A 26,354-nucleotide genomic window follows, 5' to 3' on the forward strand; every position below is an offset into this window, starting at 1 on the left:
TCATTTACATTTCCAGTGCTATGCCAAAAGTCCCCACCCGCTCCCCCAACCACTCCCCCATCCACCCACTCCCACCTCTTGGCCCTGTTGTTCCCCTGTACTGAGGCAGATAAAGTTTGCACGACCAATGGGCCTCTCTTTCCACTAATGGCCGACTAGGCCATCTTCTGCTACATATGCAGCTAGAGACATGAGCTCTGGGGGGTACTGGGTAGTTCATATTGTTGTTGCACCTATAGGGTTGCAGATCCCTTTAGCTCCTTGGTTACTTTCTCTAGCTCCTCCATTGGGGGCCCTGCGATCCATCCAATAGCTGACTGTGAGCATCCACTTCTATGTTTGCTAGGCCCCAGCATAGTCTCACAAAAGACAGCTATATCAGGGTCCTTTCAGCAAAATCTTGCTAGTGTATGCAATGGTGTCAGCGTTTGGAGGCTGATTATGGGATGGATCATATACAAATTTTAAAATACCATATCATGAAAGGAAAGGAAGACGTTGACTTGAATGAACAATGCTCTTCTTTTCATTATCATTCAATCTGAAGATGATTTCTGCCATTTTGTGGCAACTCTGAAGAGGTTTTGTGCAGTTTTGCCTATTTGATGCCAACTCTTAAAAAGAAGGATGTGGTGAATGCTGTGCTGAACGAACTAAAGTTACCATGTCCACAAAATTCCAGGCCAATTAAATGCCTATCAGGCGCTTCCTTATTCTTTCTGGTTGGTGCTCAAGCAAGTTGGTGACAGCATAAGAAACTGCTTGGTTCATTATATCTACCAGCTACTTAGACAGATAGTATCAAGTGTAAATGTGTGTCAATGAAGCATCTAACATGTTAGAACCTCTGTAAGTATCTCAATTTGATACAGCTTTTGATCAAAAACAAAAATTTTGCATCTATATTATGCAGATTTAAAAATAATAAAATGCAATAAAAGTACATGTGAAGAGATCTTATACATTTCCCCCTAAAAACTAGTATTATTGACTTTCTGTAGTTATTTCTCTCTGTCTGTCTGTCTGTCTGTCTGTCTCTGTCTCTGTCTCTGTCTCTGTCTCTCTCTCTCTGTGCACTTACATGTGCATATGCCTATATATCTGAGTCCTGTCTGTGTCTTTATTTAATGTGACCACATTGGGAAGAGGAATAAAAGATGCATATGTTCCATTACCCTCCACTTCATTGCTGGTTATTGACTCAGGGTTAGACTTAAAGAGAGACCTTATTTTATTTTATTTTATTTTATTTATTTTATTATTTTACTTTAGATGCCTGTTTGTTTTCTAATGAGAGATAGAAACACTGGGGATTTGGATCAAAGGGGAGGTGAGAGGCTTGGAGGAACTATGATAGGGGAAACCATGACCAAAATATGTTGTATGAAAAATCTACTTTCCATAAAAGAAAAATGGATAGTTAGATAGTTGGATAGATAGATAGATAGATAGATAGATAGATAGATAGATAGATAGATAGATAGATAGACAGATAGACATATAGATAGATGATAAACAAATAAATAGTCTAACTAAGCAGTCTTGGTCAAGCTGTGAAGCTGTGATCCTGCCAATCTTTGCCTGCCCTAAAATTTGTGAGTATCATGTTTTAACTCTCTGGGGGAAACAAGCACCCATAAAGCCTACACCAGTGCCCTAACATTTCCTGTTGCCACCCTGAAAATCCTAGGGAAGTTCCAAGGTGCCCATCTTCTCAATAGTCTGATGATTGCTGAAGGGACAGGCTCAAATATCTGTACAGTATCTTTGGTCTTTGTAGGATGTTTAATTATCTGTTATCTGAACTGTATAGTTGAGACTTTTTATTCACATGAGGCAAATTTCCCTTTGAGTATCAAATACTTTGGTTATGACAAACAGAAATACACTAGAAGCATAATATTTTAAAGAATAAAGTTGCATCAAAATATCAGGGAAGTATATCCTGAGTTCCCTCCTTTAAAAACATACATGGTATTCTAGAGCAGCATACTGAATCCTACTAGAAACATTCTCTTAGGGATTCCATTGTGCCAAAACCAAAATTCCTCACTCCACTAAGGAAGCTTAACAACGTAAATTTGTTCATCAAGTACTATAAGAAGCCTGCAGGAAGATGACAGGGAAAACGTAAAGCAAGCCTGATTTTGTTCCTTGCTTTTCATTCAGTACCAGAAACATCCTGGAATTCATATCTATGCAAAATTAGTTAGGATTACACCTAGACACTTCTTGAATAAGATAATTTGATTAATGTATTTGGTTGGCTTTTGTGACTGGTCCAAGAAAGAATTCCCACCCTGTACAACCAGAGGCTGATATTCTTTCGGAGGAAAGTAACAGGCAAACTGTTCATCAGAGTTTTGATCATCAATTTGGAAAGCATAGAGCAACATTATTTCATAAATATTTTCAAGCATTAAAGTAAATGTTTTATGATGTATATTTTTATGTGTCTTCACCTATAATTTACAAAGTACATAAAATTCATAAACATGTATTTGGACTGTATTTAAAGAAAATATATGCATGATACGCAATAGATCATTAGAAATATTTAAATGTTCCTCTCTCCTAAAGTATATAGAAAACACATTTCTTGGTTATGTTAGAAATTGGAACAGGAGATATTATTTTTTCTGATTTTTAAAAAAGAAAACACATTTCTTGGTTATGTTAGAAATTGGAACAGGAGATATTATTTTTTCTGATTTTTAAAAATTATTCAATCAGATTTTCAATTTTTTTACAGTCTAGTCATTTCCCCCTTCCTGGTCTGCCCTCCCACAGTTCCCCATCCCATTCCTCATCCCCACTATGTCCAAAAGGATGCCCTGCACACTCCTTGGGCTCTCAAGTCTCTCAAAGATAAGGAGTTTTTTCTCTCACTGAGTCCAGACCAGGCAGTCCTCTAGTGTTGATGTGTCAGGGATGTTGGACAAGCTAGTGTATGCTGCTTGGTTGGTGGCTCAGTGTCTGAGAGAGATCTTGGGGGTCCAGGTTAGTTGAGACTGCTGATCTTCCTATTTTCCAATATTTCAACCATTACTTTTTACTTAAGTCACTTTTATTTTGCCTTTTAATTTCTCAGATTACATAATTCAGTATTTTATTGTGTTTAGGTTTTTCTATGTAAAATTGAAAACACTTTTTTGACATGATTTCATATCATATTATTTTATACTCCTACCACATTTTTACATCTCTGAATGGACCCAAATTTGTGTGTATTTATAGCTCCCATTATCCAGGGCAGATGCTGATAGATGCCTGTTTACTGGGGAGAAGGTACAGAATGATTCCATCCAAGTCTAGTTTAGGGAACCGATTAGTTGCTGGCATTCCACAAGTGTGCTGAGTGCGGCTCTTCCTACACTACAGTACAATGTGTGACTCAAAGGTGGCTTTTGATTCCTTGAGAAAGCTACATCCCACACCCTGGAGTTCCCCATCCAAACTGAGATAAGCCCCATGGGATAGACTCGTCTCCCTGCTAATTGTTCACTGCTTTTATAACTATGCTGAGGTGAATCTTACAACTTCTCAACCTTCCTGAGCCTTGGTTTTGTGAGTGTCCTTCCAGTTTGGTGGAAATAGTTGCACAACAAACTTAAGCATTATAGAATATAATGTTGGAAAAACATGTGAGGAGACTTTATAGCTATCATTCACTATGATCATAGTTATTTGTGAAAAAATGACACAGGTCATTTCCTGTTGTTGATAGATGTTGCGTGATGTGATAGTACCTGAAACATCTCTGATTAGATATTGCTTGGTGTGATAGCACCTGAATCATCTCTAATTTCCCTGTATTTTGTCAGAAGGCAGTGGTAGAGGGTATTTATGATGCTGTCAGACAGAACTTACCTAAGGCACAAGTCCTATTTCTGTGTTTTATTGGTAGATGTAGGAAATGAAGAAATAGAGGTTTACACAGAAATAATAATTTTAAATAACTCAAGACTTGCCCCATGCCACAGAGAATCCTTTCCTGAATCAGCTCCTCCTTGTGACATTCTCCCCTGGGAGGTGATTAATGTGGCTTCCAGTAACACTCTTAGAGAAGATTCACAGAATGGGAAAAAAAGGATTTTTATCGATTCTTTGAGAATGATATATAATGTATTTGGAACCTACTCACCCCTCAACTCACCCCCTTACCACTTCCTCACCCACCCTTTGGCTTCCCACCAAGTTGGAGAATATTTCTAGTTTTTTTGTTTTTGTTTTTGTTTTTCCTCTTCCTTTGCCATCAAGTCCAGTTAGTGTTACCCAGCTAGTCTGCATTTGGCACAACAAGAATCACAACATTTTGGTAAACTAACTCGCCCTCTCTCAGCAGCTGTCAAAGACCAATATCTCCTCAGTGGTGTGATGCAATGCCCACTTTCCCTTCATGCCTACCCCTTCAATGCTTGGCTGAAGCTTACATATGTGTTATGCATGGTGTCAAAATCCTTGCTCTTCTGTGTCTGGATCATACTGTTTCCTTGATGTTATTTATTGATCACCTCTGGCTTTTACAGTCTTCCTCTCTTTCACACAGATAATACGATTGAGCCACTTAGAGCTAAGCCTGCCAACCTTCTTATTCCCTGCATATGGACAAGTTAGGGAGGTCTCTGTGCAATTGCTATGTCCATGCAAACAATGAAATGAGATGCCAGCTAGTAGGAGCTTGTAATATTCTCTACTATATTTTATATTTGGTAGATAATGACTAAATGCCAAAACCCCTTATGCTAATCTAATAGACTCTGAGAGAATTCCTGGTCTCATAGATGAGGCTAGCACTGGGTGTTGGTCCTTGATAGTAGTGGGATTCTTAAGTAGGTGGACTTACCTGGTGTGTAACCATGACATTAAGGGGCCACCCTCTTCTTTAAAATGGACTGTTAAGGGTTATATAAGACATGCATATGGTGAGTTTAAGAGAAATTTACTTCATTTATTTCTTTCTATTCCCAGTTCAATTTTGGTACTGGATAATCAAAAGCATTAATTATTCATGTTTTCCCATTATAAACCAAAAATCCTGTTTCAAACACAGATGATAGTACATTGCCTATGACAATCATGCATAAAAATACTGTTATTTCCCTGTTGTAATTGTTATCTGGGAGAATTCCTGCCTCCATTTGTTAACCTAGGCTTAGTCCTGGAAGCTTCTAGCCTCTGTACTATCTAATTGAGGCCTAGAAATCTTTCAGCCTCTGATACTTGCAGGTGAATAAACTCACCCTTTCCTTTCTTGTTCTTTCTGACCTCTAGCTGGCTGGTTCAACTGTTCTGTTTTGAACTCCTCTCCTAGCTGACATCTTTAATCTGGCTTTTCTCTTGGTCTCTGAATTGCTTTGCTTGGCCTCAAAGTAACTCTAGCCATCTTTGCTAACCCTGGGCTCTTTCTTATCCTCTTGCTAGTTCTGTCTTTACCTGTGTCTACCTAGTTCTCTCTTCAGTCTGTCTCTGTAGAATTCTCTCAGTAGCACTGCCTCCTTCTCTCTCCCTGGGCCACTCTTCTCTCCCTCTCAGCTCTACTGCACTGCTCTCCACAGACTCGACTGTATTCCTGGACTGTACTCTTTCTCCTGTGCTGTCTATCTCTCCCTGAAGTAGCTTCTCTTTCCTAATTCTTCTTGTGAGAGTTGAGCATATGTATCCTATTGTGTTAAATCTTTCTCTGACTCGTCACATTTTCTGTCACTCAGACATCATTTTTAAACGTGGGCACTTCCTTCCATAAACTAACTTTACCTGCATTGTTTGGGATCAAAGGTACTAAGGGCTGAGCCACACCACAAGTAAAAACAAGTATTTTCAGTAAATAACACAATCTTTGGGTTCACAGTGTGATCAAAGTTCTTGCAATAGTCATAGTCAACCTAGAAGCAGTTGTTTTAGGAATAACTATCAAACATCATCCTTTATCTATAATAATTCCAGACTATTATTTATTTTGTATATTTTCCCTAATACCATTAATATATTGTTTTTAGTTATATGTATGCAAAGCTTTCTAGTTAAACTTTTTATTTACACTTCAAATGTTATCCCCCTTCCCAGTTTCCCCCACCCACAAGCCCCCTAATCCCCTCCTCCCTCCCCTTGCCTCTATGAGGGTGCTCCCCCCACACTCCTGGTTCAATGGCATAGCATTCCCCTATCCTGGGTCATCAAGCCTCCACAGGACCAAGGGGCTCCCTTACCCAGATAAGGTAATGCTCTGCAACATATCCAGCTGGAGCCATGGGTACCCCCTGTGTACTCTTTAATTGGTAGTTTAGTCACTGGGAGCTTTGGGGGAGGGGGGTCTGGTTGGTTGATATTATTGTTCTTCTTATAGGGTTTTAAACCCCTTCAGTTCCTGCAGTTCTTGCCCTAACTTCCCCATTGGGGTCTCCATGCCCTGTCCAATGACTACGTACATATGCATCTGTATTGGTCTGGCTTTGGCCTAGGCTCTCAGGGACAGCTATACCAGGCACCTGTCAGTAAGAACTTCTTGACATCAGCAATAGTGTCTGGATTTGGTGTTAGATGGATTCCTAGGTGGGGCAGTCCGTCAGTTTCTACTCTACTCTTTGTCCCTACATTTCCTTTTGACAGGAGGAATTCTGGAGTAATATATTTGAGGTGGGTGGGTGGCTCCGTTCCTCAACTGGGGGCTGTGCCTGTATGGTCTCTACAGGTTCTATCTACTCCTTGTTGGGTATTTCAGCTAAAGTCCTCCCTGATGGGTCCAGGGAATCTCTTGGGTCCCTGGCATCTGAGACTTTCTAGTGGCTATCTCCAGTGCCCCCTCCTCCACTGCTACACACCTACTTTCAAATTTGTAACCCTTTATACTTCTCGCTCATCTCCTTCCATGTTTGAACTAGCCTCCCTTTAATTTTTTTAGTATAAATATAAGTTTGAATAGTAAGTTCTAAGTGCCTGAATGATAGTATCATCTACAGCAGCATTTTAAATTTCAAATAATATTGATTTTTCAAAAAACATATATTCAACCAAAATATGTGATTTAGACATTTGAAATTCTCTTTACAAGTTACAGAAAATTAGAAGAAGAAAAAAAACACTGTCATTTAACTAAGTTTTCTACAAGCTGCAATCACAAACCTGAAGAGTTTATCAGATGTCTGTACGTTTTTAGTTTGTGTAACAGCCTCATTTTCATAAAAAGAGAAAGCCTAACTTTTCCCTCTCTGATTTGACTTCATTTATTACAAAGATTCCAAAGTAATTGAAGGAGAATGAAAACTAAATGAAATAATTAAATAAGCAATCTAATTTCTGGGTGCTAATTCAATTCTGTTTCTAATCAATTTTCTGTATTTTAAACTTCATTTGCTTCCTATCTTCTTCTTGCCTGAAGGCGTATATCTCCCACATTATGGGGCAGATCCACCCCTTAGTGGTTAGCATGATGACACAAGGGAAAGTGTCATGCAGAGGGCTCCGCTAATACAGTTACAGTCACTCTGGTCTTTGAAGCTTCCCTTCTCCAGATGGCCTTGTCTTGATGATCTGATTATCTCTGAATGTGAGAAATCTGTCCTGTGAAATTATAGAACTGGGAGAGAACAATTCTAGTCTTGCTCCAAGTGATCTTATTACTTCTGAGATGTTTATATAGGGAAAGAATTAGTGTTGCAAAATGGAAACAGTAAAACAAGGTAAGCCACAGCATTCTTCCCGTGTCTTAGTCCATTAAATCAAATCTATTAAGCATAATGAATGATTCTTGAAACATGGTTATTACTGCATTTCTGTCTTTTACCAACACAATTTCAAGTCTGAAAACATTTCACTGAGGAATTCTCTGAACTGGTGTGAGCGTGCCTGCTTTGTATGGACAGGCCAGATATCAGCTCCTTCGAGGGTAGTTACTTAACCTCTAAGCTAACAGGACTCCTGCTGCAGTGTGTTCTGTCCTTCATAAACCAGAGAGTCAAGTACAGGAGCTTGGAAGGCTGGCAGTGAGCAAGAGGACAACCAGCTTCCTTCCTGAGTGATCAGAGTATCAAAGTGCTCATAACTGAATTTAGTAGGTTGTGTCAGAAAGGAGTTTTTCAAGAAGCAATAAGTAATTTCTTAACCAGATACTGGCTTTTGGCACTATTTTAAAAAGAAAATATATTTTTCAAGATATTTGCTTTTAGATGACCTTTAATAGTCTTCATAGCTTTTATAGGAAGAGACGCCCACCCCTAAAAAAATTTCACTACAGCTTTTTGTAGGCTTTAATTCACATGAAATTGATAATTAAATTAATATTAGCCACACATTACTGTTTCTATTTTGTAAAGTAAGATGTTTAGAAGTAATTATAATTTCTGATTTTTTCTGACACATCTACAATACCAGAGGAATATTTGAGAATAAAAACTAAAAATATTTCCTAGATTACATTGCTTTATGATAAAACCAACACTCATGCTTTATTCTAGCTAATGTGGGCAGTATTTTCTCTTAAGCAAACTGGAAGTTATGTGCGAAGATACTTGCATTTTACACAGCATAAAATAGGTTGAAGCTTTCAAGAGTAAATTGAACTTCTTGACCATACTGATAATGTTTAACATTTTATCAGGCTTGCATGTGTAAGAAAGCAAGGGCAGAGAGGCAGAGGGAGAGGAAAGATGGAGAAGAACAGAGAGGGGGAGGGGAGAGGAGAGGAAGGCAATAGAGAGAGAACAGTAGGGGAGAGAGAGAGAGGGGGGGGGGACAGAGAGAGAGAGATTTTATCTGCATTACCACAGATAAACAAGTTCTTTTTTCCTCTTGTGTCCTTGGGCCTGTGAATACCTTTGCTTCTCTGGACAGGCATACACCCCTACATTATATGATCGTATGTAGCCGCAATCTCCCTTATCGACATCTTGAAGATGGATTAAGTGAGGCTGGATTTGTGAGGTTTGCCTTTAGTCGTGTCAGAGACCAATGTCCTATCTCCTTTGGGAACTTGCACTACCCATGAAAGAGAGGCCATAAATTGTGCTCCCTGCCTCCATCTCCTTGGTGATCTGAGGATGGGCTGTCAATCATGCACAGCCCTATTGTTGCAAGTCTAAGTAGGTCCCTTGTTTCTCAGGTAGTATTGAAGTTCCCCTAGTCTCTGTTTACCTATATGGTATCTTCATGATTATCAACTGAAATGTCTGCTTTTGTAACGTTTTCTTACCTAATAGGAGTCTTTTGCTTCTAATTGTGATAGTCTGAAAGCTGCTCCCAGAGAAATCTAATTAAGCTTGATCAGGAGGGTTCTTCTAGTGATACTGCTAGCCTCCTGGGTTCTAAGCCTATGTGATGATGGGGAATTCATAAGTACAGTGTGACATTTCCCAGGGAGTTGTTTTGTCACAGGTTATTCATTTTTGTCAGACATGATATTTCGTCCTGAGCTTTAATATGACTATCACATCACCAGGCCATTTGCTGAGAGTGTTGCGAAGCTTGACAAATCATAAAACTATTTGAAACAGAACATGCATTTGTTTAAACCAGAGCCATGGTGTTTAAATGAGGGTCCTGCTGAGGCACAGTTAATTTTTGTCTTAGTGGGTGCAGTCCAAGGTACTGTAAATGTTCCGTTGCCATAATCACCCTTTTCAAAAAAGTTAAACTAATTTTAAAGGACAATCTTTTGCTTGTGCAAACACAGTGACCGGTCCAGTGTGGTTGCCATGGACTTCCATTGAAGAAAGCAATGGGTTATGCCTGAGTTCAAGTCTGCAGTGGCCATGGCAGGTGTTTCTGCTCCTGTGGTGTAATTCTAGTGGTCACATATCTAGTCTTGCTTTTCCTCTTGCCCCACATAACAGGTGCTCTGTGGAGCACATCTGTAATTTAAGTATAACTTATCTACTTTAAATGTTATTTTATTTTTTATTGGTTGTTTCATTTATTAACATTTCAAATGTTGTCCCCCTTCCCCTCTGCACCCCCCCACCCTTTGACTCTATGAGAGCCATTGACAGTTAGAAACACATTTCTGGCATCAATGACAGTTAAGTCTCAAGGCTATTTTTTAATCTATTACTGTAACTATTTAAGTTTAAAACTAAAAATTAGCAGTCAAGGGTGATGTCATTGAAGAAATGTAACCAAAATTTTAAGTGAAAGATCATTCATTTGTAAAAATTAAGGGGTCAAAGAAAGTAGGGTTATATAAACTACTAGCATCCATATATTTCACAGAATTTACTGAGTCATATCTTTTAACATGCAGTATTAGTAAAATTGACAACTTTTAATATTTTTCTATTTTATATTAAATTCAAATAAACCATGTATTCTTTGATAAGGTAATGTTAGAATCATTTTTAGTGTTACTTAAATTTATTCATATGTTACATTCTGTAACATTAAACATAAGATGTTAAAATAGGATGCATTAATTCAGTGCAAGATGCAACTTCCCATTAGTCCATTGTTCTGTAAGTATGCATAGAAAGCTATCTGAAATAAAAAGGACCAATAAGAGTTCTACTTATTTAGCTCTTTCTGCGTGAGTATGTGAGATACTCTGTTCTTCATTTCCTAGGAAATCATTTCTGTGTGATTGATCTATCTATCTATCATCTATCTATCTATCTATCTATCTATCTATCTATCTATCATCTATATATTTTGGTTTTTTGAGACAGGGTTTGCTGATGTAGCCCTGGCCAGCCTCCAACTCATTCTATGAACCACACTGGCCTCAAACTCACCTCACAGAGATCCACCCGCCTGCCTTTGGTTTCACGTTGTGATTAAAGGCATGTGCCCCACATCTCAGTTCATAATGAATTTCAAGTTAATATAACTCATGTGAAAAGAGAACATCACAACAATGAGTTCTTCATGAGAATTACTAAAAATTTCCTAAGAAATAATCAGTGTGATATGACTGTCTTGTTTGCTTCCTTATATAATTTAGGCCCTTTATATTTGCATTACATTCATTCATTCATCCATTCATTCATTCATTGTATCTGTGTGTACGCTTGTATAAGTTACAAAGCAAAATGTTGGAAGTTGGAATCTGTACCACATACACATGCAAAAAGACAGAAAAATGTTTATACTGATGCTTTAAACAATGTGAGCAATAATTGTGAGTTTTGTAAGCTTTTTCTGCACTACATCATATATATATATATATATATATATACATTTCTACCCTTACTGCAGAATATTATTTTGTCAACACTGTAGATAAATATTAGCAGATTTGGTAAAATAAGATGCAGAGGGAAGATTAGTGACCCTCATGAGAAGTTAATCAGTTTCCTGCATTTTGAAATGAAATTTGTGAAGAAAGAAAATAGCAGGAAGTGCACTTTGGAAATACAAGTGAAGGCAGCTGTGGTGGCGCACACCTTTAACTCAATACCCAAGAGGTGGAGGCAGGGGGATCTCTGAGTTCTAGGCCAAACAAACCTGTTCTACAGAGCCAGTTCCAGGATTGCAAGGACTGATACAAAGAAACACTGTTTCAACAAGACAAAAAAAAAAAAAGAAAGAAAATAAAAACTAAAGCAAGCAACAAACAAACTAACAACAAAATAAAAGAAAACAAAAATAATTGTAAGTATTCCAAACCAGTTTGTGCAATAAGCAATCCCCGGTTTTCACAGATCCCTTTTGTTCCTCTGTGGTTAGTAAGGTTGCTATGAGTACGTGGAAGGTTTGCACTGTATCTCCTGTAGAACTGAGCTGTGTAACTCCTTTAAGGTCATGTTCATCTCATGATTCTATATCCACATCCCAGGGCTTCACACAGACCGTTCCACGCAGTAGGGCATGATCACCAGGAGCTTCAGTGTTTGCTTAAGTTGGAATTGACTCAACTCCAGAATGTGCATCGATTGCAGTGAAAGATGTTTTATCATCTTCTAATTTTAGTCAATTTAATAATTACATTGATACACTGTAACTTAATATAATAACTAACCATATTATAATGGTATATTAAGATGTCAACTTTTTAATCTTTGACAATCTAAATATATATAACTAATTTATAAATTATTTTACTGTCACACATAACAGACCTTTGAACTCAGTGGACTCCCCGCAGCTTCTTTAGAAAATCTTTTAAATTCATTATCACAGAGTACAAAGCTTGAATAGAGCTTTCATTTTCTAAAACTAACTCTCTGTTTTGACCTTAGGCTCTGTGGATGAGATTGTCAGTTCTGGGGAAGGAGTCAAACATTGAAAGAAATACTTAGACTGTCATAGACTCCTGGTTTCCGTAGCTTTGAGCTGGAGGAAAAGTCATCAGAGATTCTTGGGATATGGTTCCACATTATAAAGTTGAACAATAGTTTATTTTTTTTTGTTGTTGTTTTTTTTTTTTTTTTTTTTTTTTTTTTTTTTTTTTTTGCCTTTTGCCTTTTGCCTTTTGCCTTTTGCCTTTTGCCTTTTGCAATTCTAAGGGTTGCTGTGAAGATTCAAGAATTAATGTACTTCTTAATTAAGGAAATTGTTAAACCAGCATCGATTGCCCTGCAAGGGATTTTGAGTTTTACAGTCCTGTGTAAAGACTAACATCTCTGGATAGGGCATGAGTCAACTCAAATTCCAATTTCCTTTCTCTCCTATCTGGACTGGTTCTCATACTGTGGGATCCCCTTCTGACTGCTTACCAGGTGTCCAGTCTAATTGCCTTAGCCAACATCCCTTCTGTGGGTATGTCTAAGATATTTGCTCTGATCATCGTCTTACCCATGCAGTTTCAATAAAATATCTTCTGTTGCTGTGTGCATTGATTTAAGGGAGATACATTTTCATAGGCTTGTGGAAATTATGCAGTGGGAACTATTCAGAGTCAAAATTATTCAGAGTCAACCCTGAAGGGGATCTTATGAATGGTTAACACAGTTCCCTCCTTCTAATAAAAGTATTGCACAGCTCACATTTAGTTTGTATTGATTCCTTTCTGGAATGGAAATAAACCAATCTTTATATTGTGCAGGGTTCCTGTTAGCGGCAATATCGAGACTATAAATCGTCCCCTGTGATGTCTGCTTCTACGCCTTTCTCCAACCTCATGTGACCGTGATTTAAATTAGTTTTTTAATTAAAGTAATGTGAGCCACTTAGTGTGCCACCTCTTTTAGACATGACCAAATTCCCATAGAATAAATGCATTCCAGTTCTGTTGTAAACTTGAACTTTCTGGATTGGTAATAAAACCATTGTTTTCAAGGTTAGATTTACACCTTTAAAAAATGTTGTAGTCTCTTGGCGGAGATTATATAAACATATGTAAAGTGTGAGTTATCTAAGATAAAGTTCTGTGTAGGTATCTGTTACCGCTTTTCAAATACAGACTCTGATGCATTTTTTAACTTATTTAGCCTGTTTACATGGTAAGGTACAATTTAAAAGATTATGTAATTCCATTTGTTTGTGCAATGTACGTTTAATAGAATCTTTTACATTTTTACACTCAGTTAATCTGAAAAGTAAGAGAGCATGTTTTTTTCTAAAAGAAGTGTTTTAGATTTTTTAAAATTATTAGATATTTTCTTCATTTACATTTCAAGTGTTATCCCAAAAGTCCTCTATACTTGCCCTGCTCCTCAACCCACTCAGTCCCACTTCCTGGCCCTGGCATTCCCCTGTACTGGGGCATATGATCACAAGACCAAGGGCCTCTCCTCCCATTGATGGCCTACTAGGCCATCCTCTGCTACATATGCAACTAGAGACACAAGCTCTGGGGGCTGGGGGGTACTCGTTAGTTCATATTGTTGTTTCTTCTATAGGGTTACAGACCCCTTTAGCTCCTTGGGTACTTTCTGTAGCTCCTTCATTAGGGGCCCTGTGTTCCATCCAATAGCTGACTCTGAGCATCCACTTCTGTGTTTGCGTTTTAGATTTTAATTAGTGTTCCATTGCATGCAGCAATAAAATCCTCTGTCTTTGGAGGAAAGTCTTTAAAGGAAGTGGTAAGCATTGGTATTCATTGCTACTAACCCTATGTCCTGAGTGCTGCAGTCACAGAGCAAAGGTGGGATGATAGGTTAAGATTTGAGAGTCTGGGGTAAGGAGGCAGATTATTCTCAAGCCCAGACTGGATTTACTACCTTGGCTGGTGACTTAATACTTCTTAGTCTGTAAGCATGACAGTAGTTATATTAATACTTCTTAGGTTAGAGAAGATTTGAGCTAATGCAGTCAAAACAACAACATACACAAAAGTCTAGGTCCAGACCATTAATTGGCCAGAGCAAGTGATCATCAAACCAATTATTTGAAAAAAAAATTCTGTTTTCTTTGAAAATATGGTCAGTGAACATGAGTTCGGTATATGTCCTAATGCCTCATCTATGGGCTTATGATAATAGAAAGTTCTAGTACTTTGAAATTACTTTGCCTTCTATGTTGGGTTTGCTGCACTCCACAGTGATCCAAGCAATTTCTGGCACTTTTTTTTTCTGCTTTGTCATTTGAGAACATTATTCTCTGTACCAGTCTTCTGTTTTTTGTTTTTTTGTTTTTTGTTTTTTAACTTAGTTGTGTTTTCTGATAGCCTGTACTTCGTGATAACAACATACTTATATAACAATTTTGTTGAGAATTGAATGAAGTGTTTCCTCTCTCCCTTTCCCTCCCCCTCTCCCTCTGTTTTTTACCTCTTGCTTTTCTTCAATACTATGTACCACTGCAAAAAATTTCCTTATAATCACCAAATCACAATTATAAATAATATTGATAACTTTAAATATTTTTTTATCTTCAAACTGTTTCTAATATACTCCACTATGATGAATGGACAGGTGGATGAATAGAAGGCTGACAGCTAGAGATTTATGTCATGCTTTGTAATAACAGATACTTGTTAAATTTAAATAAGGGGCGGCATTCAAAAGCTATTTTCTAATGAATTAACTTTTCTTCGTGATAAAGGGTGTGGTGTCATTCTTACAATTCTCAAAGTGCATGCCTAAATTTAACCAACTATAAATAGGAAAGCTTAATAATGCACTAGGTGTGAGTACTTGGCTTGGGGAGAGAGAACACGTACTTTGAAATTTATTTTACATGTAATTATTTCTGTATGTGAAGGGTTTACACGCCATAACCAGCACGTGGAGATCAGATGAAAGCCTATGGGAGTTTCTTTTTCTCTTTTTATTTCAGTCATAGAACGGATTGATGACGGATTGCCAGATTTAGCAGAAACTCCCTAATCTGCTGAGCTATGCTGAAAACCCAAGAACACTTGTACTTTTGACACAGAGTCACCATTTAAGCTGAGGGTAAACCTATCCTTTATTTCATGCATCCCAAATCTTGTTAAATAAATAAAAAGGTGGCCTGCATAGAATGTGAAAAACAAAGACTCAAATTCAAAGCAAAAATTAAGGAATAAGGCAATAAATGAGACAGATGAATATGTCTGAGCACTCATGCACGGATGCAGTAACTCTATCAAGTGACAGTTAATTCTCCAATTTTCAGAGATTACGCTACCTTACCTAAATTGTACCACTAGGTTCTTCATGCAGTTGCTGGTACTCTGTGGACTGAGTGAGTGGGCAGGGAAAGGTTTTCTCAGAAGACCTTATATGAACTTAAAGGAGGAATTTTGGCATTGCTTCAAACTTCTTTTTTTTTTTCATCTTTCTTTTTTAAAATTAGATATTTTCTTTATTTACATTTCAAATGCTATCCCCTTTCCTGGTTTCCCCCTCTGAAAGCCCCCTATTCCCTCCCTCTCCCTTTCTCCCTGCTCATCAACCTACCCATTCCCCCTCCCTGGCCCTGGCATTCCCCTATACTGGGGCATAGAGCCTTCACAGGACAAAGGGCCTCTCCTCCCATTGATAACTGACAAGGCCATCCTCTGCTACATATGCAGCTAGATCCATGAGTACCACCATGTGCACTCTTTGGTTGGCGGTTTAGTTCCTGGGAGCTCCGGGGGTACTGACTAGTTCATACTGTTGTTCCTTCTATAGGGCTGCTAACCCCTTCAACTCCTTGGGTCCTTTCTCTAGCTCCCCCATTGGGGACCCTGTACTCAGACCAAAGGTTGGCTGTGGGCATTCACCTCTGTATTTGTCATGCACTGGTAAAGCCTCTCAGAAGACAGCTATAACACACTTCTGTCAGCAAGCACTTTGTTGGCATCCACAAAAGTGTCTAGGTTTGGTGACTGTATATGGAATAGATCCCCAGGTGGAACAGTCTCAGGATGGTCATTCCTTCAGTCTCTGCTTCACATTTTGTCTCTGTAACTCCTTCCATGGGTAATTTGTTCCCCCTTCTAAGAAGGACCGAAGTATCCACACTTTGGTCTTCCTTGTTCTTGTGATTCATGTGTTCTGTGAATTGTATCTTGGGTATTCCAAGCTTCTGGGCTAATATCCACTTATCAGTGAGTGCTGAAAATCAATTATTCTAATGATTTTGTAGGTTCCTTTTGCTAAGACTGTTCAGTGTTTGCCATTTGTCTAAGATATTAGTGTGGGTGTGACCTAGTTGGCCATCATTGGGAAGAGAGGCCCCTTGGTCTAGCAAACTTTATATGCCCCAGTAGAGTGGAATGCCAAGGCCAAGAAGCGGGAGTGGGTGGGTAGGGGAGCAGGGTGGCAGGAGGGTACAGGGAACTTTTGGAATAGCATTTGAAATGTAAATAAAGAAAATATCTAATAAAAATTTTTTTAAAAAAATCACCATTTGAGAAAGAGACACCATACCATCTGTTTCAATGTGTTACATCATCTCTCTCCATCTTCTCTCTCCATCTGCATCTTCTGGAACATCTGAGGGTGGGTAGCTGGGCCTTTGTTGTGCAGGTGAGGAAGTGTAAAGCTAGATGCATGAAAGAAGCTGATCCTTTCGTAATTCTGCACACAGGAATCTGACCTCTCATCTCTGAACTCTGTGTGTCAACACGCCTCCCAAATCCCCTATTGCCCACATCATGGCAAGTTAGCAAAACTCTGAACTATGTAAGGAGAATTTGTTTTTGTGATTTATGGACGTATACATGCAGGAAACTTATCATTTAAAAATATACAGGTTTTAGAAGAAGCTCTTCCGTTCATTGAGTTCTTTGTTTGACTTCTGTCAATAAAATGTGCACTGGAAGTCCTTTCCAAGCCTGGCTATGTGGTGAGAATGTAGTTGTAGGCAAGGCATGCATGAATCTTGCTTTTCTTGACTGGCTCTGGGGGGAGTGGGGAGGGTTGTCACCTGGGTAATCTTAATAGCTTTATGTGATATGAGGACTGTGGTGGTTTATTTCAAAAAGGCAGACATTAATTGTATGTTTAAATAGTAGGGGATCAGTTAAGGTTGAAAGAAAACTTCACTATTGTAGGAAAATGTTGTTTAAGGATCCGCAATATCTATCTGCAAATAAAATAATGGGATTTGTCTTTTGCCCTTCTTCTTCTCCTGGGTTTTGAACATGCAGTGCCCAGTAGGACTATGCCCCTGGAGAGTCAGCAGGAAGTTAACATGAATGTGAAGTAAAGGATGCCTTTCACTTAGACTTTTGGGAAGTTTAGCAGTAACATTTGGTTGGTTACGATAATTATAATCTGTGCTTTATTTTCTTAGAAAATTTTCAAATGGTAATCACTACCCTAAGTACACCATCATGGCACTGCTAACCACATGTGTTATTATAACTATTACAGAGAGCTTTATGTAAATTTCCAAGAAGCATAGACCTTTCATGAATTTTATGTACCAGTTTTTTTCTTATTCTTAAAAAACAGTGCAAAATTTATATTTTCATCCTCAAAGAACAACCTCTTAAACTACACCATATAATGAAATAAGTCTGCTCTAAGGCACATGTTCTTTGCTAAGGTAAACAAGAATTTACACTTTGGTTTCCCTTCTATTATGAGATAATCAGAACATCACATATTTATAACTCTATTTTGCACAGAATACTGAGATTTGAGAAAGTATTTTGTAACTTATTGGATGTTTTCACTTAAATCACATGAAAATCACTTTCCTAAAAGGAAGGCATGATTTAGCTGGTGAGGTGGCAATGGTCTGTGCATCAAACAGACATCCACACACTGACAGAAGTACATTACAGAACACGGAAGGAGGAAGGAAGAAGGCAAGGACGTAAGTGCACTCTACTGCTCATGCATAAACAGAAAGCAAAGGAGGAGAGCAAAGAAAGCCACAACCCTGTTTGAATTTGAGTTTTTTCATGAAATGCTGTTAGAGGAAGCCCGCATCTGACTAGGGGAAGTTATAGTCTGAATCACACACGGTAACAATATCCCGGTTATATTTGAGTTACAGATTACAACAGTGAAATCAGTGAAATTTAAGATTTTTTTGAGAAATACCTTTTTTTGTGTGAAAAGGTAGTAGGCTGTGATCTATATAACCTAAAACTATTTAATACGTTTATTACTCAAATTCTACTTGAATCAGTTATAATATTTACATTATACTTCAGCTATACATGGTATTGTGTTATACTTAACCTCTACTATAATGTCTATCTACCTATCTATCTATCTATCTATCTATCTATCTATCTATATATATATATATATATATATCATCCATCTCAATTATTATCTATATTTTAGCAAGTTTTATATTTCACAAAGACAACTTTCTCACGATTCTCTCTCAACCATACTCCTCTATGGTGTACAATTCCTGCTTTAATTGTGACCAAAGGTTCTTTTTATCACTAAAATTGATTTTGACTTGCACAAGAATGAGCCAGAACAGAATTTACTTTGCCAATAATCAACTAAAACTGTGTGGACTTTGTACTTGAGCCTGTCATGAGCTGATTTTCATGTATTCATATTTTCTTAAGGAACTTTTAGTATTTAACACATTTGTTTGTTTATTCTAAATAAACACATTCCACAGAACCTCTTTGGAGGCCTGAGAACAACCTAAGGTTGTCTATTCTCTCTTCCCACGTGGTGAGTCCAGGGATTCAAACTAGCGTCATCAGTCTTGGTGACAAAGAGCTTTTATTTGAAACACTGCTCTGACCAGGTTCTCAAGGTCAAAGCCTTGGAACTCTGTTAGGAGGAAGTATGTCCAGATTAAGTAAACCAGAATAAGAAACATTCTACTATAGAATTCTCCTGCAACTGCATTCATGTTTATATCTCAGAAAAGAACCCCATGCTTGATAGTTGAGAATAATTACATGCAAAATAATTCTAAACACTGAATTTTATACACTTTTTTAAATCAAGAAAATAATGTGTTTAAAATTAATTTTAGAGTTTTGGGCATGGTATTAGACACACACACTACACACACACACACAGAGAGAGAGAGAGAGAGAGAGAGAGAGAGAGAGAGAGGTTGGTTTGTTTATTATCTCCATGAAGTCTTTATGGCTTCAAAATATGAGTGTGCATTTTCAAATTTAGTTAGTTAGTTGTTACTTGGTGTGTATGCTTGCCTGTGTGCATGTGTGTGTGTGTGTGTGTGTGTGTGTGTGTGTGTGTGTGTAGACAAATGCGCAACAATATAGAACTCAGAAGACTGCTTGTGAGAAGTTCTGACTCTACCATGTGAGCCTTGAGATAAACTCGGGTAGTCAGGCTTGACAAGCATCTCGTTTACCTCCTGAGCCATCTTGCCAGCTTTCAATTATGTCTTAGTCGATATTAAGTTTTATATGGCATGCAACTTTCAATGTCACGTCATTAGTCTCTTTAAAAGTAAAGTGGTTGTTAAATAGGAGTGAACAATTAGCTCCTGTTGAAATTCAGAGATAATAAGTTATTATGGAACTACGGCAGAGAGATCTGGAATGGGACAATATAAAACGTCAAGCGTTTATTTATTTGGACTAAGTACCATGCCACTAATTTCATTCTATTTCTAGAAACTTAATTTGGAAAAGTAGTGCCTCACTTTTCTTTACGATCTTACAACATCAATCAAATTATCTTCTGAGATTTATTTGAAAATCACTTGAATGTTATGTTCTACAGAAAAGAATAAATGGAATTTGACTGTGACATATTTTCTGTTCGATGTTTGATATATTCTCATATAGCATACTTTCTTAAATGAAAATTGAATAATACATTTAATTTAGCCTTAATTTAATGGCAAGAATGGACTCCACTTATTAAGTCTTTCTCAAGACCTTTAAATCAATATATAATAATTAGAGAAACAGAAATCAGTCTAGAAGTATAACATGCATTATCATGTAATTATATATGTATATTCATTCCACTATGTATATTTACATATATACATACACATATATGCAACACACACACATCTCCATGGAGACATGTGGGTTCACAGTATTACTTAGAATCTGTTGATGTAATACATTTTGGCAAAAGAGTATTCTGATACATTCATAGTCCTTAGGAGTCACCAAACTTTCAGATTTTCTTGATAACATTTGTAACCTGTCTTAAAACTTGACTTTAAAGAATAATAGCACTGTTTCTCACTACCATATTGGTTCATCAAAAAAGTTTCACAAACATACTACTGTTTGAGATATATCTCTGTCTGTCTGGATGCTGAGTCTATGGCACCAAACATTGCATCATGCATCCACACTTCCATCACTTCAGCTTAAATATATTGACTTATTTCATCATTTATATTTAAACTTTTAAAGAAAAATCTCATATCCATATTTTTCTTATGATTCAAATTTTTTCTTATCTTTAAGGAGACTTTTAAACATGTATTGTACCTAATTGTGTGTGTGTGTGTGTGTGTGTGTGTGTGTGTGTGTGTGTGTGTGTGTATGTTGACACATGCAAACTCTTTGAGGAATTCATTAAATGTATGCAATGTATTTTGGTTATATTCATCCTCTTCCTCCCCTAATTCATCTAAAATCCACCTCCATTGTCCTACACTAGTATCTTCTTCTGTCATTTCAGGTACTTGCCCTGCACAATTTATGTTGTATTCGTCATTCATCGGGGTGGAGCTATTTAGTGGAGCTTGCTTCACCTATCAAAGACCACATCCTTAAAGAAGGCTGAGTCTCCTTCCCGCAGATACATTTGTTTGTCCATAGCTCCTTAGGTAGGGGTAGAGTTGATGAGCTCCCAACCCCTGCGCGCTGGAGTGTGGACTGGCATCATCTGCTTCAAGCCTTATTCAAACAAGGGCAGCTATTTCTAAGTTAATGAGGACAATGGCCTTGCAATATCTAGAAGACACCTTCTCGGTCTTTTTCTACCTCTGACTCTGCATCTTTCCTTACCTATTTATCTGCTTCCACAATGGTACCACAGCCTTGGAAGCAGGAGGTGTGTTATGGATGCCCTACCTATGACTCAGCATTCCACAGACCCCTCTTTTCTGCACTTGGACAAGGTGTGGTTTCTGCATCACCTACTTCCCACTGAACAAAGAAACTTCTCTGATAAGGACTTAACTCTACTCTGATTTATGGGTATAGAGATACTCACTTCGAGGTCAGTTTGGAGCTGTGACTATTGAGCACAATACTAGTTATAGGTTCACTATGGAGTTTATAAGCTTTCTGAATCCAGATTCGAAGCCAGATTGACAGAACAAGGCACCTGCTCATTCCTGTGGAATGGGGTTTAAATGCAAGAATGTGATTGGTTCTGCCCATCTCATTTGACACGTGCATGGACATATCTTGAATAACATCTGTCATTATTATAGTTCACATTTGGGCAAAACTGCATGGGACTTTTCTCCCCAGCAGCCTGAAAACATTTTCTAATACTATGGCAGATAGTCAATAGGGGAAAGCTTTCTAATCAGTGCTAACTTGATTTCTCCATGTCCTGTGACCAAAATGTTTGTGATCATCACCTTTAAGTTTTTGTGGACAACCAAGAGGGTTGGTAATAGTCTGTCTCGTTTTGGTGGTCTCCAGAATACCCTTGACTAACAACTTGAAACAAGGCATCCTACAACTACCTCTGGCCTTTTTATTTGGCAACCTTAGTCTTCTTGGTAAGAAGGTTATAAACTAGGTAGGATAACTCTAATTGTGTGTGTGTGTGTGTGTGTGTGTGTGTGTGTGTGTGTGTGTGTGTGTGTGTGACTTATATTAAGTTTTTGTATGGATTTTTCAAACATCCCTACTAATAGTAATTTATCCTGATACAGAATTGCTAATATATACCGAATGACTAATGTGTCCTTTGACTTATATGACAGATATGTAGTAACTCCAGTCTCTCCATAATCCCTCCACTGGCATTCAACTATTAAATAGCAGTTCTGTCCAATTCATAGTCCAAAATCCCCTACTACATTTTTATTGCCTTTAGCTTTCTATCCATCTTCCTAAATAGATGAGTCTTTTTTTCAAATGAAATGTTTTTGACAGACAAGTAAAAAGAGGAAAAACAAACAAACAAAATGAGTCTGGAAACTGCCAATTAAGACACGTAATGATTTGCTACTAGGTTCTCCATGTCACGGAAGAACAAAGACTATGAACATATAACTTTTGCAGTGTGATAAAATGCTTAATATAGGCCACTTTTCAAGGATCATATGATTAGCAAAGTCCTTATGAATATCTCAACATCAGGTCAAAATAATGCTAGTTCTAGTTTTGAGCAGTGATGAAACTTAGGCAGAGGATGGTTTTAAATCATTTAAGTGTGTTTCCAAATACATTTATGTTGCTGAATTAATTCAAATGGAAAGAAAATGAAGGTGTTTAGAGAAGTGCTAAGAGACTTTCCTCAGACTCATGCAGCTCATGTGACTTAAAGCCATTTGATGTCAATGATATTGTGCATACTCTGCAGGTTTAAAAACTGAGTTTGACCATCAGTCAAAAGCATGCTAGTAGCCAACTATATAACTATATATAGTTATGTGAACTGTATGGACTATAGCTAGATGCATAGCCTCAAATCCAAGATATTTATTGTTTTTTCCCCCAATTAGGTGTATTGATAGCCAATGCAAAGTAAATATTTCATTCTCTGGTTTAGGAATGCAATCAATAACTCTGATTAAAGACAGATCCACATGTTGTCCAGGAATCAGGTAAGAGACAGGGAGTGGTGTACGCTTTCTATGAGCAGCGACCACTCAGACTGAGATCTTACTCCCTTTGCACAGCTCTGAAACACAATAAACAAAACACAAATCTGCTTACAATGCAGAGTCTGACTCATTTCAATTTTAATTCTCAGTTTGTTTCAGTTGCTAATTTTAACGTGTAAGGATTAGTCAGCTTGTGTTGATATCCAGCATACTACAGGATGGGGTAAATTCTAACTGTTCTAAAACTGCAAAGTCCAGAACTTTGGCTTTTGGACAGCAACTTTCTCTTATAACTCATATGTGTTAAAAGCAAAGGGCATAGCTTTCTCATGCACTTAATGGTTTTCTACTTTTAAGGAGAATATATTAGATGATGTGATGTTTAGCATAAAACCAACTTTCCTGTTTGAAAACTTTGTCAAAGTCCTGTCACTAAAACTTGTGGAGAAGAATTCTTTGAACTATCAATAACAAGCCCCAGAAACTGCAACTGATATCTGCATAGACTGAGCAAAGAGATACGGTATTTATTTAAACTGGGTGGCATAATAATTTATATAGTTTTACTAGTTGAGTGGCTGAGAAGTCATCGTTTTCTTTTTAGCTTGACTCTTGCTGTAAGGGAGGTGTGTTGTGTAAGAGAACTTGTGTGTTTCCATTTTCTGAAATATAGCTAAGAGGATTTCAAGACATTCAGTGATAGAGTCTTGTTACATTTTTGTCAAATTAGGTTTATTTGGAAACATCACCTTTAAACAGAAGTCGTGGTTCTTTGAGGAAGGCAGCTAAAGAGGTTGATATCCGGTAACCTGGAGCTGCATTTGTGGAGAACTTTGGCATTGCTGTCCTTTTCTTTAGGAAAGTAACACTGGGAACCTGGAGCTGATAGGACCAGGATGCTAATTAGAATGCAAACTACAAACTTTATATCCTGAAAAGAGACCAGAGCATGCTGAGGCAGTCTAAAAAATCTGAAGGATGGATGTAGATGAGATTTCAAACTTTTTACTTGCTAAGTTAGTATCAAATTGAAGCTCAAATATATCAATACTTTTTAAGTTAAAAAAATACTAAGTTTTCTTCAGGATCTACTGGAAGACTTTCTATATCTTTCTTGTTTCTTTTTTCTTCTTCCTTCCTTCCTTCCTTCCTTCCTTCCTTCCTTCCTTCCTTCCTCTTCTTCCTCCTCTTCTTCCTCCTCCTCTTTCTTTTTCTCTTCTTGATGAAATAAATGATCCATACTAGAATCTAATAGTGGTAAATATAAAAGAAGTACTGGTTTAAAACAGACTGCAGGATGTAACACAGCCACTCTGTGGGTTGTAAGTCTTTTGTTGTTGTTGTTCTTTTGTTCAGTAATTGATTACACCAGCACCCCCGCCCCTTAACCCACCTTAAAGGGCAAGCAGAAATTCATGTTTTCATTCATCAGCCCATCCCTCTGAAACGCGTTCGATATTAAGACAGTTTGCAAGGAGCAAGAGCGGAGGAAACAAGAGCCTACAGCTAGGCAGCAGCAAGGTTAGAAGATACACGTGAGATTGCCTGCAATAACTCAGGGGCTTGATTCTGTCCAGTATTTGCATGGAGTTAGCAAGTTAATTAGGGAAAGACGCTGTTCTTCGTGTGCCCTTTTGAGATATCTGTGCCTCTGTAGCTCGTGTGGTGTCATAAAACTATGGGAAAGTCTTCCCAGCTGTTTGACACGACCTGGGAAAATTGAAACATTGATACTGCCTGAAGGTTTTTGCAGCAATGTAGTGCAGCAGAGGCTGACTTGGCGCTCTGGAAGATTTGCTGAGGATATCAGAATGTTTCTTTTGTCTTTGTGTCCACTCCCATCCCCCGCTTTCCCACGTGATCAGGTGCCAGTTAGAAAGTTGCTAGGGGAAGACCGTGGTGTTGGGATGAGGGGGAGAGATTTAGCGCAGAAGGAGTTAGATGGCAGAATTCCCACGAAGGCCGGCGAAGGATGAAAAAGATAAAGAAATCTTTTTTTTTTTTCTCCCTCTGAACCAGAGGATTCTCTGCATGACTTCCTCACTGTTGGCGCGATGAGCTTTCAGGCTGCGATTTTATTAACGATTCATATGGAGATGGAGGGCAGCTAGGAGGAGCAGATTCTCACATAAACTTGATCTGTCCATGAATGCGCTCCTCTGTTTGCCCTGACCCTGGATGGCTTAAGACACTGCCTGTGAGGCCAGTGTGCAGACACAAAGGAAGAAATGAAAAGCAGGCACATTCCAGGACTCTGCACAAAGGAACCCAACAGTTTCTAGCCTTCTCCCCAGAGAGGGTGTTATCTGCATGCAGCCAAAAACATTTGAAATGTTTATTTGTGAACCTTCAGTTTTAACAATCCAGGCGAAGTCCCTTCAGCAACCATCTATCAAGTTGTTTTGCTGTGTTTTAAGTTCTGTTTCTCTGCACTTGGTGAAGCTGGGTATTTCACGAAGGGGGCATTTTCTAAAGTTAAGCTTCAGGAGTCACGGCCTTACATTGTCTTTATTGGATCTCTGGGTGGTTGCTTTGCCAAAGGTGTCCTTTCTAAGCTGCACAGAGCCAGAAAATATTTTAAAGCTGAGTTTGACTGTGTGAGACATCTCGATACTGAAGCTCTGAGTGAATTTATACTGAGTGAAATCAATGCACACACGGAGGTGATGTGAGTTCCCAGGCCTGTCCATCACTGTGTTCAGGAGCATAGATCTAAGTGTGACATTAGGAGAAAAATGGAAGAAGGAAGCAGAGAGAAAAATTGAGTGGGATAAAAGAGTCAAGGAAACTAGGGACTTTGTGACTTCTATAACCATCACCAGCTCACTGTATCCTGTAGCATGTGTGTCAGGATAGTGACAAGGTTTACAAACTATCTTTGTGTAACAATGTATACCAGGATTATTGCTGAACAAACATGTTGCCTGGAACGATAATATCTTTAGGTTTAAGGGACTGAAAACTCTATGTGCTTCAAGGTATTCCTGCATTGAACTACACGGTTCCATAGATGCTCAAAAATTAGGATCTTCAAATACTCAGACTTTTGAGTTTTCTATGTGTTAAAGCTGTTCAAGTTGCTTCAAACTTTTATGCTTCATTATTGAAAGAACCAGTTAAGGAGTCCAGACAAATGCCATTCATCATGACAGGGTATTCCTTTCATGTTATGTGGCTTTATTTCCATGAAATTAACTGTTGTACTTTGGCTAATTGTCAGTAATTGGGGACAAAATCGCTTCATTGTTTCCCTATGGCATGATACTAATTAGGATCTTTGTATTATTGGCTCAGTCATGTTTGGTATTTTACCTTCTATATTAAGTCAATGATAAATAGTACTGAAAGCATATTTT

The 26,354-nt window shown here is 38.0% G+C and overlaps 2 long non-coding RNA genes across 3 annotated transcripts in view; one reads left to right on the forward strand and one right to left on the reverse strand.

Annotated features, from left to right (window-relative positions):
- The window catches only part of Mir99ahg (Mir99a and Mirlet7c-1 host gene (non-protein coding)), a 229,101-nt gene that overhangs the window by 46,211 nt on the left and 156,536 nt on the right, over positions 1-26,354 (forward strand). The gene's annotated exons all lie outside the window — the stretch shown is intronic.
- Positions 18,001-26,354, reverse strand: part of 9430053O09Rik — a 29,345-nt gene continuing 20,991 nt past the window's right edge. For both annotated transcript variants that reach the window (XR_003951960.1, XR_003951958.1), the window contains one exon: positions 18,001-25,710. This is a non-coding gene — a long non-coding RNA (RIKEN cDNA 9430053O09 gene). The remainder of the gene's footprint in view (positions 25,711-26,354) is intronic.

Source organism: Mus musculus, chromosome 16 (assembly GCF_000001635.26).
Source record: "Mus musculus strain C57BL/6J chromosome 16, GRCm38.p6 C57BL/6J".
Lineage (NCBI taxonomy): Eukaryota > Metazoa > Chordata > Mammalia > Rodentia > Muridae > Mus > Mus musculus.